The sequence below is a fragment of the Hyposmocoma kahamanoa genome, unplaced genomic scaffold (assembly GCF_003589595.1).
Source record: "Hyposmocoma kahamanoa isolate Upper Pololo Valley unplaced genomic scaffold, ASM358959v1 220, whole genome shotgun sequence".
Taxonomy (NCBI): domain Eukaryota; kingdom Metazoa; phylum Arthropoda; class Insecta; order Lepidoptera; family Cosmopterigidae; genus Hyposmocoma; species Hyposmocoma kahamanoa.
This window is the reverse complement of record NW_020653740.1, coordinates 3,526,201-3,545,240: the sequence shown is the minus strand read 5'-3', so window position 1 is coordinate 3,545,240 and position 19,040 is coordinate 3,526,201. Positions and strand designations below refer to the sequence as shown.

Below are 19,040 nucleotides of genomic sequence, written 5' to 3'. Positions count from 1 at the left end.
GACTTCATAAAAGGAGGAGGTTCTAAATTCGACCGTATTATTTTGTATGTAGGTATGTTACGCAATATCTTCGAGATTTGTGAACCGATTTCGATTATTCTTTTTTTGTTGGAAAGAGGTGGTCCCATTTAAATTTCAAAAAAGTATTCCACCTCTAAGGGTAGCAAACTAGGGGATGCATCCGGTATTGCGCACTTTCCGTTAACCGATTTCAATAAAACTTGGCAAATAGAAGTAAATCCACGAATTTTTGAGGTCGGTTTTTTTAGTACCGAGTACTAAAAACTTTCAAGTATGTAAATAATTATTACTAAAACGTCTCGTATGCAAACTAATTGCATTATTACATTTATTTTTAATACCATTTTATTCATTTAGTAACTTAAATTTTATCACAGTTGTTGCTTAATATGGAGTGGTTGTTACGAAGAATTATCTCCGCAATCTGGCTAAAGATTATCCACAATCTACATAGCAAATATATTCAAATTTATATACAGTGAGTTAAGACATAATGCGGCTAACACCTGCAAAAATATCTAGCTTTATTGCTTCCCTAACGTCTTATAAGCCCTGGTTAGAGTTAGATGGAGATGAGAGCAATAAATAATAACCTCATCTCGTAAATACTAGCGTTAGTTCATGTAATGTATGAGGTGATTCATGGATGCACCTGCCGCACTCTCGGCATGCAGTTCAAATTCTTTCTATTTGATGTCGTCGCCCGATTACGTCTTATGGCATGGAACGTAATATATCTTCGGTCATGCTTACAACTTTATTCGTATATAGCAACTAATGAGCTTGCGTTGAGATAAAAGAATGACAGACTTATTTATGTAAGTTACTAGAATCTTATCAGCTTAATCAAACGTAAGTATATAAATGTCATAACATCTCCTTCATATTTTTTATGATAGAAAGTGACGGTTCGTACCGTATGACCATACGGTATGAAAGAGTTGTGCGCGTTGCTTGGCGTAACCCCTCATGGGTGCCATGGACACACAAATAGTCAACCACAAATTACGTCTAAACTCACGAGAGAAATAAATAGTCAATAAAAATGTTTCTCCCGGCCCGGAAATCGAATCTGGGATCTCTGCGTGGCAGATTGCATGGCATGGCAACGTTCGACCACAGAGGTAATAAAGGAGGCACTTCCACTGCGCCCGTCACGTTTTGTTCAATTTAATGTTAAATGAGGTAATATTTAAAAGTACAGCAAAATGTTATATGAGAATGGCAGTAAAATTGTCACTCTCCTATCGAAGTATTCTTACTGGAGTAATGCCTTCAACTTCAGTGTTCAATTTCATACGTATAAATTATAAAACTTATAAGTTTTGCAATTTATGGAGTTTGTAAATATGTGTATACTGGAAATGAAACTATTTTTTTCGGATCTAAAATGGCGTATATTTATTGCTTCAAACATACTAACGTTTCGGGCTCTCTACAAATCTATTATTTCTTATTGTGTCTTATTTGGCCGCAACCAAGGGACCTGTACATAGTTACATTTCCTGTGTGTAATAATCGCGAAAACCTAAGAACTCTCAATATATATTTATGTATTAGTTTTTCAAATTAACTTTTTTTTACTATTATCAAGTGACGGGACGAAAAAGTCGCGTGTCTGGTGGGTAAGCAGCCGTGTGCCTGTCCATAGCAGTTGTGCAGTGCCACTCAGAGCTTTACATCGCAAAGATGCGAGGTGTACTAACTAACAACTTCGCCTGTCACCCTGAGATATAAGACAAGTCCCATGTGCCTGTAATTTCACCAGCACCCTTACCCTTCAAAACCGGAACGTTGTAATGCTCATATTACTGCTTGGCGGCTATATCTCAAGATCGTTCCTTTCTCGTTTACCATTCTCAATACTTCCTCATTGGTTTTCTTTTCCATGCATACCTGTACATACTAATCTAAAAATTGCTCAGTTTTGAAAAACTTGTTGTTTAAGTGTTAAGTATTATTATATAATTTTAAGTGTGTAAAGTGACTTTACTAATTTAATAAACTTTTTTCTTTCTTTCTTCTTTATATGTAAATGACGTAAAGTAGTATTTTCTACCACAGTGTATTGATAATTTAGCCATAGCCGACCTACATCAAAAACACGTACTAATTACCAAGTGCTCCATTATTGAAGTAATCATAGAATACATTAAGCAAAAGATTATTAGCAAGTGATATTTATCCTTAATTCCTTGGAACTGGCTGTGTCGCGTAATTGACGACTCAGGCGCAGGTTTGATTGCCGTGAGCTATGCCGCGCCGTGTCTTGGCGCCCGCTGCGCCGAACTGAATTTAATTAGCTCCTAATGCGCAAAGCTTATCTGCACTGAGTTGCTACTACGCCATTTTTCAGACGAAAGCTTCGTATACTAAGTATTCAATGTTATGAGTTACTTTACATTTCCCACATATAGAGTTGCCAGGGCCTTTAAGTTGAAATTTGTGTTGTTATCTGAAAAGTAATATTTTTGTTGCAAGTTCCATTTTGGTCTGTTAATTTATTATAAATTCTAATTGTAAACGATACATGTATTTGTACGAGTATACGCCTAAATCCTAAAAAACAGAAAAGTAGGTACACTCAAGAAATATCATGTTTAACCAGTAATTAGTTGATTTCATTTTGAACAGACTTCAAAAAAAGGTGAAGGTATTTCGACTGTTTTTTTTTATTTGTGAACCGATTTTGATGATTCTTTTCGAAAGAGGGTACGTCTGTAGTGGTCCCACTTCTAAGGGTGGAAAACTAGGGAAGGAATGACTTTTGAGGTCGGTTTTTTTAGTGCTCTGTACTGAGATTATGTTTGCGCCATCTAATTTGGTTGCGCTCGTCAATTATTTAGGAACAATAACAAATTTAGTTGAATTTCGAATTCTCATCATTCTCAAAAGTTACGAAAATTGCCTTAAAACAACATTTTCTTAAATATTACGAGAGAAGTAAAAACTTACGAAAAATGTAAGAAATGTGACTATCTGGAAACATTGCCTACATGCTATCTATTTAATTATGCCGATTCCCGTTTCTTTCACTATATTGGACGTCACGCTATTTCTAACTGGAGAGCGGAGGCGTAATAGACCGAAGCCTCGCACTTAGTGGCACCAGCAATGAAACTACCTGAATGACGCAATTTAGAGGAAATCTTCCATTAATCAGTGCTATTCATAGCTTTAAATTGCAAGAGTCTGTGGGGCACTGCCCCTGGGCCCCCTTCCTGAGACATAAGATGACAACTCCCAAGTGCCTGTAATTTCACCAGCTCCCTTAACTCTTCAAAACCGGAATGCAATAATACTCACATTACTGGTTGGCGGCAGATGTAAGAATGCGTTGACAATTCGCGGTATATTGATTGTTTTATTGTCGGTATAGTGCAGCTCTGAGAACGTACTGGATTCGCAATGCTGAATATAGATGCTACATTAACATCGAGAATAATGGCGAATATTGTACCACTCCTCCTTAGATGCATATTTTTGCGTCTAAGTTTCCACTAGGCCAACCTTAAGCGTGTATAGCTTCATTTAAATACTTATCGCGTCGTTGTCAACAATTTTCATGCTAAATGACTGCGCCCGCGCACCCCGCGTAATCTGTTTAATTGCGACTGGTCCAGCCTGTGTGGAAATCACTTCACGACATCATTACTCTGAAGCCAGTGGAACTCGTTATATTTATCATGCCACGGGAAATACAATTAGCTGGTTGTCTCACTTAAATACGGGAGGTACTGTGTAATTTTAGAAGGCACCTACATTCTCTTTTATAAATCGTCATTTAGTTAACAAAACAACAATAATTATTGATTTAATTTAAGTTAATAATTTAGTTTACTGGATAAGTCATATTTTTTGGACCTATCAACTTATTTTCAATGTAAAGTTTATAGCTCCATATTCCTAGTATTTCTATTTAATTGAACTTCTTAGTTGTTATCCATTTCATCGCAAGTTTAATTTACTAAGCCAAGATTAGGTGAGAATTTGAAATAATGTTACAGATACGCCTCCATTCAATTCATTAATATGTATTATAACCTTTACACAGTAGTTAATGTTAGCATCTTGTTTATTTTTTATTTAGTAATTTTTTTTTAAGTAGGTGGTGTAACGTGTAAGCACACGTATTTATTTTGTCGCGATAAATATTTATCGAAAACGTCAATTAATAAATCAACACTGTACATAGGGGGCTATTATAATTGAGGCTATCAACGCAAAACTGGTGTAACATGTGCATACAGAGGATTATGAAGGATTTCAAATTAGATAAATTCATCATATAAATAGTAATCGTATATGACCAAAACATATTTATTTTCCATTATTATAGCATCCAAATACATTAATAATTATGTACTGTAGTATCGTTTAATGTAATAATATTGTAGAAAATTTTGAATGTGGTTACACCATTTTTGCTCGGATGACCTCAATTGGGTTGTTGATTTCTGTACGTTGGTATATTAGACATATAGAAGAATATGATACACACTTATCATCATACTTATCTCCCACCGGAATAGGCTGAGACCTTAGACGCCCACATCCTACCCTTAGAATAATAACGCATAGAATGATAGTTTCATATCAAACGAACTGTCACAAGTGAGGCAAAAATCAAATTCATGTAGGCGTAAGCAACTTGTATTTACGCTCGTCGGCACGCACACAAATATACAAATAATGATGCCATGGAATAACATTTCCCTCAAAAGTGGGGAAATTGTATCTTGCTTAACTCATCATTAAGTTAAAGGTGCCTACAGATTTGCTGGATTTTGTCGATCGACAATCTCGATCAGGTGCCTACAGATATGCTCGATTTTGTCGATCGTCACTGTTGATCGACAAAATCAAGTGACAGGAATTTTCAAAAATTTATTTTTGGTAATCTTTATGGAAATGGCATTTATATCTGAATACACGAAGGCGGACACGACTTTTCTCATTTCTAAATCCAAGATGGCGGACACGCAAAATGGTAATCGTTTTCGAGGTATTCGAGGTGCTCATCAAGAATATGGCATTTATTTCTAAATCCAAGATGGCGGACACGACTTTTGAAATAAATGCAATATGGGTATCATTTTCGAGGTATTTTGGGGTGCTCATTAGGAATGTAGCACTTATTTCTAAATTCAAGATGGCGGACATGACTTTTCAAATAATAGCAAGTTGGGTGTCGTTTTCGAGGTATTTGGGGGTGCTCATTAAGAATATGGCACTAATTTCTAAATCCAAGATGGCGGGCACGATTTTTCGAATAATAGCAAGTTGGGTGTCGTTTTCAAGGTATTTGGGGCTGCTCATTCCGAATGTAGCACATATTTCTAAATCCAAGATGGCGAAGAATTAGAAGAAGGAGAATTAGAAGTCTTGCCCGCTATCTTGTCTTCAGATATACATGCCATTTCCTTATGGTTTACCAAAAATACATTTTTGAAAAACCTACAAGCGAGTTTAAGTGCGACTATCGAATTTGAATATACATATAAATAGCCTGATATTATCTGTGGGTATGTTTACATGAAAAGTACACGATAACAATAAAGAACCTGAACCTGAACGTTATTTATACACGATTTTGGAGAACTGACGATGACTTTTTAGTCAGTGTTAGTTCCCTGAAATAATTTTAGTTACGAACTTTTGAGTCTGGCCAAGACAATTTTTTAAAATGAGTGTATGATGAACAAGAATAATGATTTTTCACATGAAACTATTGAAGGCAAATACTAAATATATTTCGTAGAAATAGCTAACGTAAATTCCCGACAATATTGCCTATTCTCAAAAAACTACGTAATATAATTATTTTGAAACAGAATAGCAAAATGGGGAGAAAAAACCCGTTACTTTGCAACATTTTCGTATGTTGTTGCAACGAAATTAATTTTCTGTTTTAGTGAATATTTACATAAAAATACAAGTTGAAACGCGTTACTTCCTTGTGGAATGTGATGTTAGTGTCTATTTTATGTTTGTCTGATCTATTTTTAAACCCAATTACCGCACATTTCGTCATTTTTAGCAAAAATCTTTGAGCTGTTCGCGGTACAACTTGACCTTGAACACTGACTGCCTGCTCGCTCATGTAGGCCTATACGGCATCCTACAATTTGCCTCACTTAGCGTGTGCGGGCTAGGTGTCTATGCGTTATTATTCTAAGAGCCTACCCTTCTTTTTTGTTTTTTTTATTAATACCAAGTGACGAGACAAACAAGTCGTGGGCCTGGTGGTAAGCGACTCGCCTATCCATAACAGTTGTAGTGCCACTCAGAGCTTTAAAACTCAAAGATCATAGAGACACTGCAGCCACCCTGAGACATGTTGACAAGTCCCACGTACCTGTAATTTCACCAGCACCCACACCCTTCAAAGCCGGAACGCAGTAGCGCTCACATTACTGCTTGGCGGCAAGGTAAGGTGGTAGAACTTCTTTGAACGAGCTCTTTCACAAGGAGTTCTACTGCTTCTGATAAACTTCCTTCGCTTTCTCCACTCCTATCAGTCTCCTCATAATGCATGCCCGATTATTTTCGGTACTTAGCCCGACCTTTTCAAGGATATCACTCACCTGATCGAGGTATGTACAACGAGGTGTACCTCTCTTCACGTCTCGATCCACATTCGCTCTATAAATTTGTGCAGTATACCAACATGATCATTCTTTTTACATGACTGTAAGGTTTTTGCACCGTACAATACTTTGCTAACTTAACAACCTACATATTGCACGTGTAAACGCTCATAAAAGACAGTTGACAACTCGCTTCACTAGCGATCGACCACAGATAAGCATTCAAAACTATACTGTACACTTTTTTACTTAATGCATCAACTTATTACGGAAACTGTGGTTTGCGTCAACTCTATATCCTACTCTACTTAATAATACTCCAATCTTAGACGTTCAGAGAACCATACAATGACCAAACAACAGAAGCGTCCCCCTTCTCTATCCTGGTCACTACATCATCTTTTATATCACAAAGCTCTCTTACTACACTGCGATATTGTGTCTAGAAAGAGTTCCATAACACAGGAAATAATTATAATAAATCACAAACATGTATTTCTGTCTCTACATCAGTAAGAAAAATGTAGAACTAAGATAAAAATATCAAGATGATGTGTGTTCTGTACAGTATTTCAGACACACGTGATATAAATTAATATGTTAAACGAGGTGCTCGCGAGTGTCATTTCTCACCTGTGGACACATAATTTGTCGCAGGCGCACGCAACGCAACCCAGCGGTACAGGCATTAACGCGTGGTTTATACTTTCTGTGAAGTACTAATGCTTAGATACTATAATACATAGAAGTTATGGGTATTGCTACGTACTAATCTGCGTATAGGTACTATTGTAACTTTTTCAACTTCGAAGACCGTTTTCTACGATGGTAACTCTATATCGGTTTGTTACCGTGAGTCGGTGAGTTCTTCTTAAAGTCAAAGAAATCAGTAAAAATAGTATTGCTTATTATATATGTATATTTTTTGTTAATTACTGTTTATTTAATTAATTAAACATTAATACAAAGATCGAATAAACATAAAGAAAAATTCCTTCGATCTGACTGGACTGGAACCAGCATCTATTGCCTCACGGTGGCTACAATAACAAACTTGCGGAGTATTTTCATAAAGAAATACATTAATATCACATTGTAAAAACATGATTTTCAATATTATTAAGTAATTTTAAGTGTTTAAAACATTGTTTCCAGCAAGTCCATAATTAATAATAAAAAATTTTACAATTTATTTTGATGATTGCGCCAACGTTTATAAGGGCATAAATAAAGACATTACCAAGAAACCGTTGTTGCGTGTCCAAGCAGCCAGAGTGTAGCGGCAAGGCATTAATCCAGCTAATATTCGTCGGCGAAAGAAATATTTTAATGAGCATTAACGACACACCGTCACGTGTCGGCAGATAATAACAGTGTTACCAGCTATTTGAGCTCGTTCTGAAAAAGTCGGGCCTATTGAAACACGCTTCCAAATGATCTCAAAGCGAAAAACAGGCTTTTAACATGTGAAAATATTCAGTTTACGAGAGTAAAGCTTAATAAACGTGTTGTTACGGTTAAAAGTTTGATATTCACCAAAGTACTTTTAGTTCTTATTAGTATTTCTGACGTACTCTTAATCTCAGGCTAAACACAATTGACACCAAATTATACTAAAAAGAAAGACATCGTATCATTTTTTTTTTAATAATACCAAGTGACGGGAAGAACAAGTCGCGTGTCTCGTGGTAAGCGACACGCCTGTCCTTTACTGTTGCAGTGCCACTCAGAGTTTTAAATCACAAAGACCTGAGGGGCACTGTCACTGCGCCCGTCACCCTAAGACAGCGTGATAAGTCCCATGTGCATGTAATTTCACCAAGTATTCTGAAGTTGATGATGGTATATCGATAAAGTTCTGTTAAAATGCAATTCATTAATTACCTGTTGAGATAATGTCATCTGTCCGTTGTATCTACAAGAGTTCCTTAGATTAAAAAGCATAATATCTTCAGGATAAATTGTAGTTATCTGAGCTAAGTAAAGCTGGTACTGTTTCAATCAAGGGTTTGCCCTACCTCTCGCAATTCATTCTAAGCGTTACGACTCCGAGCTTTCTCCGGTTAATCAGCCAGGTTTGCAATGTTTCTATATTTTTGATACACAAATAAATAGTAATTGGTTCATAATATGAAAGACTAGAAAGTTTCAGCTTTTCCATTGAACAAATAAAATTAGATATACGATTTTTTTTCTGGAAAAAAATAATTTAAATCGCTCTCCTTGAATATTTTCTGAATGCACGTTAGGCGTTTTACCTTTCCATTATCGATATAATAAATAGCTAAGAAAAAGTTAAAACAAGTCTTGCCTAGAGCCTAAATAACCAACGGTTTGACGTATTGATCTCACCAAATACGTAACAAAATGTACTGTAATTTTATTAAGTACGTTTTTGCCGCGTAAGTTTATTATTCATTTGTTTTTGTCAACATTTTTAGTGGTCAGGTTTTTCCAACGCGACTGGTTTGCAAAAACACTTCGGAATTCGGCTTAACTTAAAAGCTCGTTCCGTCTTTGGCTGTCGACCGGCAATGGAATGTAGCCTGCAATTCGCGTAGATTTATTTAGCTAGCTTGTTTTACTGAATTGGCTTGGAAACAGATTGAGTTCCAGGTCCACTGTTTAGTTTTTCACAAGCGGGAATCTTCTTATCGTATCGGTGGCATACACCACAATGCCTGCCGTCGTAGTAAAAGAGTTGTTTATCAGCGTCAGATACTCGTCGATTGTTGCCCAGATGCGCCAGATGTATAAGAAATAAATAGTATGTCTTCGTCGGGCAGCCGTGTAGAGACGAGAATCATTCGTTTTTATTCAGGTAACCTACCTAACCTACCCATGGATTTCCGAACTTGAATATTATCTTCATAATATGTCGTAAAAATAAGTAATTAACACAAATTATTCGTAGGCGCAAAGATTGTTTATAACGATCGCTGCACTGGACTTGTTACAATGTCAAGTAAAGCGTAAGTACTACGTTTATGAAGTTGAGGTATCTTAGTACTTTTATCTATTTCTATAGCTATTATAGGGCTTAAGCCTGCAGCTGTCAGGATATTAGAAGCGCTTGTTCCGCGTTTGGCGGCTGTCGACGGTCGGCACAGGAATGCAGTCTACATTGAGGACTTATCTGGTCTAGACACCAGTCCTTAGCCACCCGGTTAGTTTGGCTACGCCACGTGAGGCTATCGACCATTTGACTTATATCAAACCGGTGTTAGTTTCGCTGAAATCGGATTGCTAAACTGAGATTACCTGGTTCGATAACTAAGAAGTTATTAAGGCATTTTTGTGATGATGCCAAAGTTGGTGTTTACTTTATTGTAATTGCTATCGTGGTATGCAAATGGTTTTTTAATATCGTCTTGTTAATTTCAATTATTTAAAAATTAAAAACTTGTACGTAGTAAAAGTTTTTATATCGAATACTTAAGAATTTTCACTAGAGTCGAGATTACGACAGCTAAAACTGAATAACCCTAGGTTTCACTTCGTACATAAAACAAAGTAAAGGAGATAAATTATAATAAAATATAAAATATAATGATGTTATACTTTGCCTGATTGGTCAAGTATACAAGACCCTGATGTACATTAACGAGCAAATAAAATTGTCTTTGCTTTTAACATCATTGCAGTATTCATTATGTTCTCGATTCAACATTCTTAATCAGAACTTTATCAATTGCAAACTTAATAACTAGAGTTAGAGATGTCCTGACTAATGCTTTTGCCGATTAGCCTTAGAGGATGGAAAAAATTAAAGGAAGTCTAAGCGATTAGCTGATTATTCCATTTATAAACTACTTACTTGTCATATTGCATGAAAAGCAAATTAACAATTTATATATAATTATAACCAAATAAAACAGAGAAATGTCACAAGAAATATTTAAAAACACATAACGAATAAACAATGTAATATTATTAACTACTTTAAGAGCTTGATAGAGCTTGTAGTATCGTATTGTTCAAATTTAGGAAATATTTTAAAATAAAATTAAAAAGTTTATATTTTTCTAAAAATGTGCATAAAATAAATGAACAAATACAGAAATAAATAAAGAAGTTACACACTTGATATTGTGCTTGGTGGTATAGTTACGCATTCTTTTTACTTAGTCCGGTTGCCTTTCTCCGCAGAATGTAAGTGACGGTGCAATGGCGTGACTTATCAGCTCTGTTATCGAAATGTATTGGCGACTCCGGTCAGCTCAAGCAAATTAATAAATTGAATGCCATATCCGAGAGCGGTAGCGGCGACGACCAGACGGGCGCACACCTGCGTCTGCGCATCTCGATGCGAGCACACTATAGCACACCTTAAGTACAAGTAAATAAGACGCAAAACCTCGTTGTAATGGCCGGCACTCTCATTACGAATCACGGATGTAGCAAACAAACCATTAAAAACTCTGTAGCTCTAACAGCAAAGTGGAGTTTCACGGTTATGGAAATACCTTTAACGGAGAGTTATGGTCAACTTTTTTATGTTTTACCCGACCATTCTTTTGTAAAAGTAGAGTGTCGGATAAGTAAGCAACGAGACTCTTTTGTTCATTTATAGCTAAAGACGAAAGCAGCCCATTAGATTATTATCCACAGACATATTTCTTATGTCTATAATTTTACATAACATCCCTAAATATAATTTCAAGTAATTTTGAGTTTATTGAATTTTAAAATGACTAAATGAATAATAATATACAAATAGGATGATTGATTAGTACATCAATTTTTTCATAGATGGCGCTACAAGGCACTAGTTCGTTATGAAAAACATAAAAATCATATAAAATACTTGATAAAATTCATAAAAGTGTACAAATTGAATTTAAGAACTTAGTTATTTATCAAATATCCTAATTTGCATAAAAATATATTTATTCTTAAGATATTTATCGTAAAGTAACAAGGAGTTCTAAATCGCGCAAGTAAAGTTTTCCTAGACCGTAGTATATAACAAAAATTGGATTATTAAAAGAGGAGGGTTCCGATCAGTTCAGCTGTCGGGGTTACACGCAGAGCCTTTCTGGTTCCTTTACCCTGTGGAAAGTCCCCGGAGAAAGGGCGGAAAGCGTCACGTCCTGAGGGCGGAGGCTGGGCCGGCACCGTAGAGGAGGAAACTCGCGCGGCGTTGAGCTCGTAGCGTTGCTCAGAGCAAAGCGAATGTTGACAAGGCAACTCGCCTAACCAAATGGGGCTTACTCGATTTGGAACCTTTCTCGTTTTGATGTAATTTGCGTTAATTTTTTTCTTTCTGTGATGAGGAAAATTCGCACGGCGTTGAGCTCGTAGCGTTGCTGCTAGAGTAAAACTGATCTTGATAAGGCAACTCGCCTAACCAAATGGGGCTTTACTTTCTATAATTTGACACTGAAATATCTCTTTATTTATCTAATTTAAAAAGTTGTTAGTAATTATAGGGATATCGGTGAGGTTAACATTGCCAGATCAGATTGTGTGACTCTAGTTTACCGTTCCTAATGTATGATAAAATTGTAAAGTAAGCAGGTGAATAATATTCGCTCTCACTCTTATCTTGTCTTTACTACTTAATTAATGGCCACATATTACTGCACAGATTTCGTTTGTTGTTTTGTTAAAAAACTTATTTACTTTAATTAAGCAAAAAGCTCATTTGTGTATCCCATGATTCGATATTTTAAAAGTTGCGTAAAACTCGCAAACAGATTTATCGTTATACAAAACCATCACGTATTGCTGCCTAATGAACACTCAATAGGCAATGTACTAAATTCACTCAACCTCACCCAAAGAGAATTTGAATTTAAAATTTTGTATTAATCAGACAGCATACGTAGCATGACAATTATGATAAAGGTACGGACATGAACAAAGTACGGTATGAACAAAGGTAATGAACAATATTTTTTTCATGACACAAGATTACAATTATGTTAGTAACAACAACACTGACCTATAATTGTTGTAGTTCTTAGTTCTAAAACAGTTTTGAAGCGCACCACCAGTTGGCAAATGGTAAATCTGTGAGCAGTCACTTTCAGGATGCTGCTGTTCGTATCCACGCTCTGGTTAGCAGCAAGACGGATTTTTTAGTAAACATTATCGCGGTAAACATAATCGATGCACTGCAAAAACGAGAGGCAGAGACGGTTGTAGCAACAACCCGAATGCATATATTAAATTGGCCTTGCTGATGCTGCGCGTAGAGAGCTTTTTAGGCACAATTGGACCACAGAATGCTCAAGTGCAGTGATGCTCTATCTCTTTGCATCTACTATTTTTCAAGCGTTCATCACCAAATGTAACAGATATTTGAATTGTTTGGCTTTCCTATGATCAACACCATTGGGCCTAAATGAACGTCTAAAAGGACAATTTAAAAAAGAGTACATTCTGTTTTTTTTTAATATATTTTATGTAGATTGCGAGTAGATTCCGGCGACATGATGACGCTCTCACGTGATTTTGCTAAATTAAATCGGTATATAAAGAGTTTTTATTTTTATTTCTTTCTTCTTTTTTTCTTAACAAAAAACATGCATAACAATGGGCAGACTTAAAGCGTGTAAACTAAGCTATTGAATATAACTATAGGACCATTTACTTCGTTTTATGTTGTGACGTGGTTTATATTGGAATAAACATGGGAATTGAAGTTTTTATTATCGTCTCGCAAAAAAAATTAAAACTGCAAAGGCTTTGGTTCTGGAGATTGCCCCCTCATTACAGGTTTTGCAATAATATATCATATGAAACATATTATGGCAAAACTGTTTAAGATGCTTACTGGTATTCTTTAGCAGTATAATAAATAAGTTACAGTGTGCTAATGACTAAGAATGGCATTTTCAGTGGACAGTAAAGACTGAAAACTTAATGAGCACAATTTAATTTAAGGGCAGTACCTAGCGGTGTAGTTTAATCGACTACAGTAAAGCCAAACGGAAACTTGTATTTCCAGAAGTGTAAGATCTATGGTACGTCATAAAATTGCGTTTTAAAAAAATAACATTTATTGCATTCCATCATGATTGGTATTAAATTTGAGCAATAGCTACAAAAGATCATTTAAAAAATTAAAACATTATGTGATAACAAAGAACAGTATCATTAGGTGATGACGATGAAACGAGTGTATGCGTCGATATTTAATAAAACAACTGTCAATGAGTAGACGTTCGATCAAAATGACTATTTCAATAGAAATTTTTGTACCTATACAAAAATAATCTTTATTTTTAATAGTTCTTCAGCAACTAATACCTGACAAGTTAAGAGCGCATAACATATTTTTAACTTGTCTCTATCGTTTGATTAATGGCCGTCTGTTTTTGTGCGTGTTTATTCACTTGGGTATTATCTGTAGACAATCGATTAGTATTCAAAATGTGTGCGCAAGGCTTTAACAGAGTTTAATTGGAGAGTATTATGCCAGAGCCTCCATAGCTCAGGGGTTAGAGCACTGGTCTTGTAAACCAGGGGTCGAGAGTTCAAATCTCTCTGGAGGCAACACCAATTAAACACCAATTAAGTAAACAATATTTTTAAATTAAAAGTTGTGCATAATTTTGCTGGCGTATTTTGAATAACTTCATTTTATGACTTGGTGGCTCTCAACAGTTCGCACTATTTGCGCTGTATGAGGAGGTCCTAGGTTTGATTCCAGATCGGACTAGGAATGAAACTTATCTAAACGTAGAATTGTTTGAAAAAATTATATTAATATACAAGATTCAGATTGGAAAAAATAGTTTTCAATGAAATTATCTAAATTTATTCTGGTCTCTATTATAATCTTCCTATATTGTTACTATTTAAAATTTGTTTTATTTTCGTGCAAAAGTATATAAGTACACCTTATTATTATATATTAATGTATAAATTCTAATAATGTATGATTTATTATTGTTTATAATATTTATTTTATTAATGAGTAGCGTATTTATTAAAACACTTTCTTTTATAATTATTAATACAAGAATCGAACAATCAGAAAAAATTCCTTCGGTCCGGCCAGATTCAATTTCTTATAGATGGCGCTACGGCTGAAAAGTCGTTGAAAACCAAATACATAAAATCCAACAATAAGCACATTGAAAAAATCGTGAGATCCGCTCATTCGTTCCGTGACTTATTTGGCATTGCGTCTGCCTCGGTTTGCTAGAAGACGTCGCGATCCAAATCCGGTCGGACCGAAGGGATTTTTTTCAAGTGTTCGATCTTTGTATTAATAATTATGACAAACTAGTGGAGTAATTTCACAAAAAACCAATTGATTATCAATTCAATACAAATATATTAATTTGTTGCTTTCTAGGTTGCTTGAAAGAAAATAGTACTTAGCAATTAATAATAAGACCGCCTGTTGTACATTGGCTTACTCTGTGCTACTACATTACTGTTCTGTGTTGTCATTGTATTTTTTTATGTGTAATAAAGAATATTTGAATATTACAATTTACGTATTATAACTTGTAAATCTTATGATACGATTCGTAGTACGTTGCACAAGAAACGCATACAGATGTGTCGTTTACAAAATGATCACGTAATACAACCTAACAAACGGTGCGTGGGCAATGTGCATAATGCACGCAACCTCGCAAGATGTCAACGGATTTGAATTTTAAATTTCGTTTTAATCAGAACAGTGTATAACATGTGATGTATACGATTAAAAAGGTGCTGTAGCTTTTGCTTTCCGTGATTGAATGCGATTGTCGTAATAGTTGAACATTGCTTAGATAACGCTATGTAAAAAAAAACGGTTTGACAGTACTTATTGGTTTCTGTACAATTAATCAGCAAGTATGAAGATAGAGTTAATACCCCTGAAATTTCGTTTTTGTTACTGTCACAGTGGTATTTCCATACGTAGCAACCTCAACAAGCAGCAATAATCTCGCAAATCTACAAATTTCTAGGGTCATTGTCATCAGTTTGTGTAATTTTGTTTGTAATATACTTTTTTTTTTTATAACATTAAGTGACGGGATGAACAAGTCGTGCGCCTGATGGTAAGCTACACGCTTGTACATAACAGTTACAGTACCGTTTAGAGCTTTAAATCGCAAAGATTTAGTGGCACTGCCTCTGCGCCCGTCACCCTGAGACATAAGTTGACAAGTCCCATGTGCTTGTAATTTCACCAGCAACCTAAACCTTCGAAATCGGAAAAGAGCAATGCTGACAGTACTGCTTGGGGGCAGAAATAGGTAAGGTGACATACTACCCTGGACGAACTCTTTCACAAGGAGCTCTACTGCTACTATTAATTTGAAATACAATGTTCTCTTTTTGCCTTTAAATGGAGAAAGCTGAAAATTTGTACATTTTCGTAATCTTACTTACGAAAAATTGAAAATTGTCGATTATTTCGTTGTCCTGACGACAAAAGCAAAGTTTTTGCAAGGAAATAAAGTTTTTTCAGTCATCATTCATTGATAACTCAGAAATAATAATCATGTTACTAATTCAGCAACGTTTTAATTATGGCCGCTTATTCAATTGTTAATGATTTATATGTTCTTACGATGGAAAATAAAGTTACTACAAAGTATCAATATCTAGTCATCAAACTTTCACAATATTTGTTTATTTTTTACGGATAACAAACAATTATACATGATATGTTTACATTCAGTGTCGTGAAATTCCCTAACATAAATACACGTACAGTCAACAACATTATCCACAAATTCCTTGCGGGTACAGTGCAAAAATAAATAATTCTGACACAGATAATCACTCAGGAGTTATAAGCATAAATTTGAAAACCCTTGGCATAATTAGCCATTAGCTTTAACAGCTAAGTGTCAAAGAAAATTACAGAACTCACGATGATGTCGACCACCAGTGCGCGCAGACCAAATGTAGCTTGATGTGGGGCAATGCTAGCCAATAACAGGGTGTCAGTTCGCGTATCTGTCTGCGCTTAAAATGGCGATGTCTGGGAGAGTTTTGATTATACATTTTAGAAATGCATTCACTATATGATGCTCAAAAATTGTGGAAAAAGTTATATAGCTTTTATTTTGCGATTGGAATACATTAGAGCAGAAGTGAGTGTTTATTTAAATGAGGTATCAATGAAAATCTCACAGGTTGCTTCCGATTCCAAATGTTTTTTTACATATTAAGTTTTCTGTTTGCATGTGAATTGTATTAGTAGACTTTAAAACATCGATCTCCTATAACGAGTGACAGTTGTCATTTATGTATGAAAATGCTATTAATTGATCACGAAGCATTTTCGGGATTGGGTGATCTGGTAATACTACTCTATTGGACGTAGTGTGCAGTTCTTAATACTTTTGTTCCATATCACAATGTTATGCAAGGTGACAGCCATCTTAACCCGTTCATGAACAGTAATAGCGTTTACCGTAAAATTGAATATAGAATATGATAGTACGGAGTATCCCATTTCACTATATCTCAAAACAACCAACCACGAGTCTTACAGAGCGATTTCCAAGAATTTTCTGTGTAGTTGCAGTTTACTGCTTTTCCATAGAGAAGTATTACCAACGTACTGATAAAATTCAATGATTTGCATTTTACATTTTGTGTGCGATACTACATAAGTACTGTCGTTGAAAGTGTTAAACTATGCTTGTTATAGATACAATAAACAACAAAATGTTTTAGGAGAGAGAACAATTCCTCAAAATAATTCTAATTATCTATAAATAATAATATAGGTGCATATTAATTATTTATATTATATAAGTAAAATAATTTAATTATTCGTTTTAGATTACTTTATTATTTTTTAATAAGACAATAACATATTTTATTAAATGTATGCACATTGTGCAGTAAATTTAGTGCCTATTTTAAATCTTTATTTTAGTAACATGGGAAAGTTTGGTACTTATCAAGATCTGCAAGATCTGCAATACATGTTGAGTAAAGCGTTAAAACGCTTTTAAAAGAATTGAAATGCTCTCGTGGCGATATTATTGAAATATAAGGTAAATTATGTAGAGATTTACAAAATATACTTTTCAAATATACAAATTTACTAGAAAATTATAAAATATACTACAATATAATAGTAGTGAAACCATGCGTAACTGAGCGCGTTTCATATTGTGAATTTTTTTACAAAGAAAGACAATACTATTAAAAATTTAACAGATTTAATCTTAAACTAAAGTATGTAGCCATAAATTGTTGTTAAAAATAAAATACGGGTTCGGCTAATTCAGTTGCTAAATTACGGCCAGAGATCATCGCTACCTCAGAAGCTTCGCAATTTGTACCTGCCTAAATTACATGACTGGTTGCCGAGCTTATGAATCCGTCGTTTGGTCGAGCGTCAATGATGAAATTTACTTAACATTTATTTTAATTATCGTGTATTACCTATATACAATGAGTGAACAATATATCCTGCAACTTTTTTAATATGATGACGTAATCTTTTTAATGGATACACATGAACCAATTTAATTTTTCAATTGCTGAATATGGTTTTTGATTGCTCAGGTTTCGACGGAGAATTGGTATGATTACCGTAGCCTCTTGTGGCCAAGGTGGTCATCGGCCGGACTACATGTAACTTACTGTCCGATCATTACTGTACCGTAAGTACAGAGCGTAAACATATTACTCGTATAAGCTATTTTATATAGGACCCTGAGGAATCGCTCTTTCTTTTCATCACTTGCAAATCCATTTTGTTCTAGATTGAAAACCCCAAGTGCGAAGGCCAATTTAAGTTGGTTGTCAAGTATATTTTTTACCAATTTAGTGTAGTACGACAATTTTATGGATATTTTGGTTCAACCGAAACTTGGTAATCTATTACTAATTTGCGAAATAGGTATTTTAGAAGGTAAGCAAGTATTCAATTTTTGTAAATAAGTGATATGAGAGTGAATAATTCATTATTTATACAATGTCAGTTGTATCGCTACATCCGAGAGCTGGACAAATCTAACACTAACCCAAAAAGTACCATAGTTAGTTGTATTGTATCATGTACATTACGTCTACGATTATCATTACGTCATCTAATATTTTTCGAGGTACTCATTTTTCAGTTGCTTAAGTAAAATTTAATGCAGGGGTAATCTTAAAATGCAAATTTCAAAGCGTGATATCTAATAACCGGTTACGCCTGAACATCTTAATAGAGCAACACTTAATGACTATTAACTGCTAGTTTTCTAGAAGGCAGGAAACGTCCCTAATAAGGAAGCACTTTGTAAAATTACCAATTATCCAATCTTAATTCTTTGACTTTGTAATTAGATAATAAACATAATATCCTTCGAGAATAAAAATTATATTAAAATACTTGAGAATATTTGGTGAAACTTTCGTTTTTCATCACAAAAGTAGAAGATGAATAAGTTGTATGTGTCGAAGTGTGTAATAAAATATAATTTACATATTATTTATGATGTAGAAAAGTGTTATCGTTAT

General features: G+C 34.8%; 1 non-coding gene across 1 annotated transcript; it reads left to right on the top strand.

Moving 5' to 3' along the window:
• Positions 1 to 14,041: 14,041 nt before the first annotated feature.
• Trnat-ugu lies at positions 14,042 to 14,114 on the top strand. Its single transcript has one exon. It is a non-coding gene; the product is annotated as a tRNA-Thr (tRNA).
• The last annotated feature ends 4,926 nt before the right edge of the window (positions 14,115 to 19,040 follow it).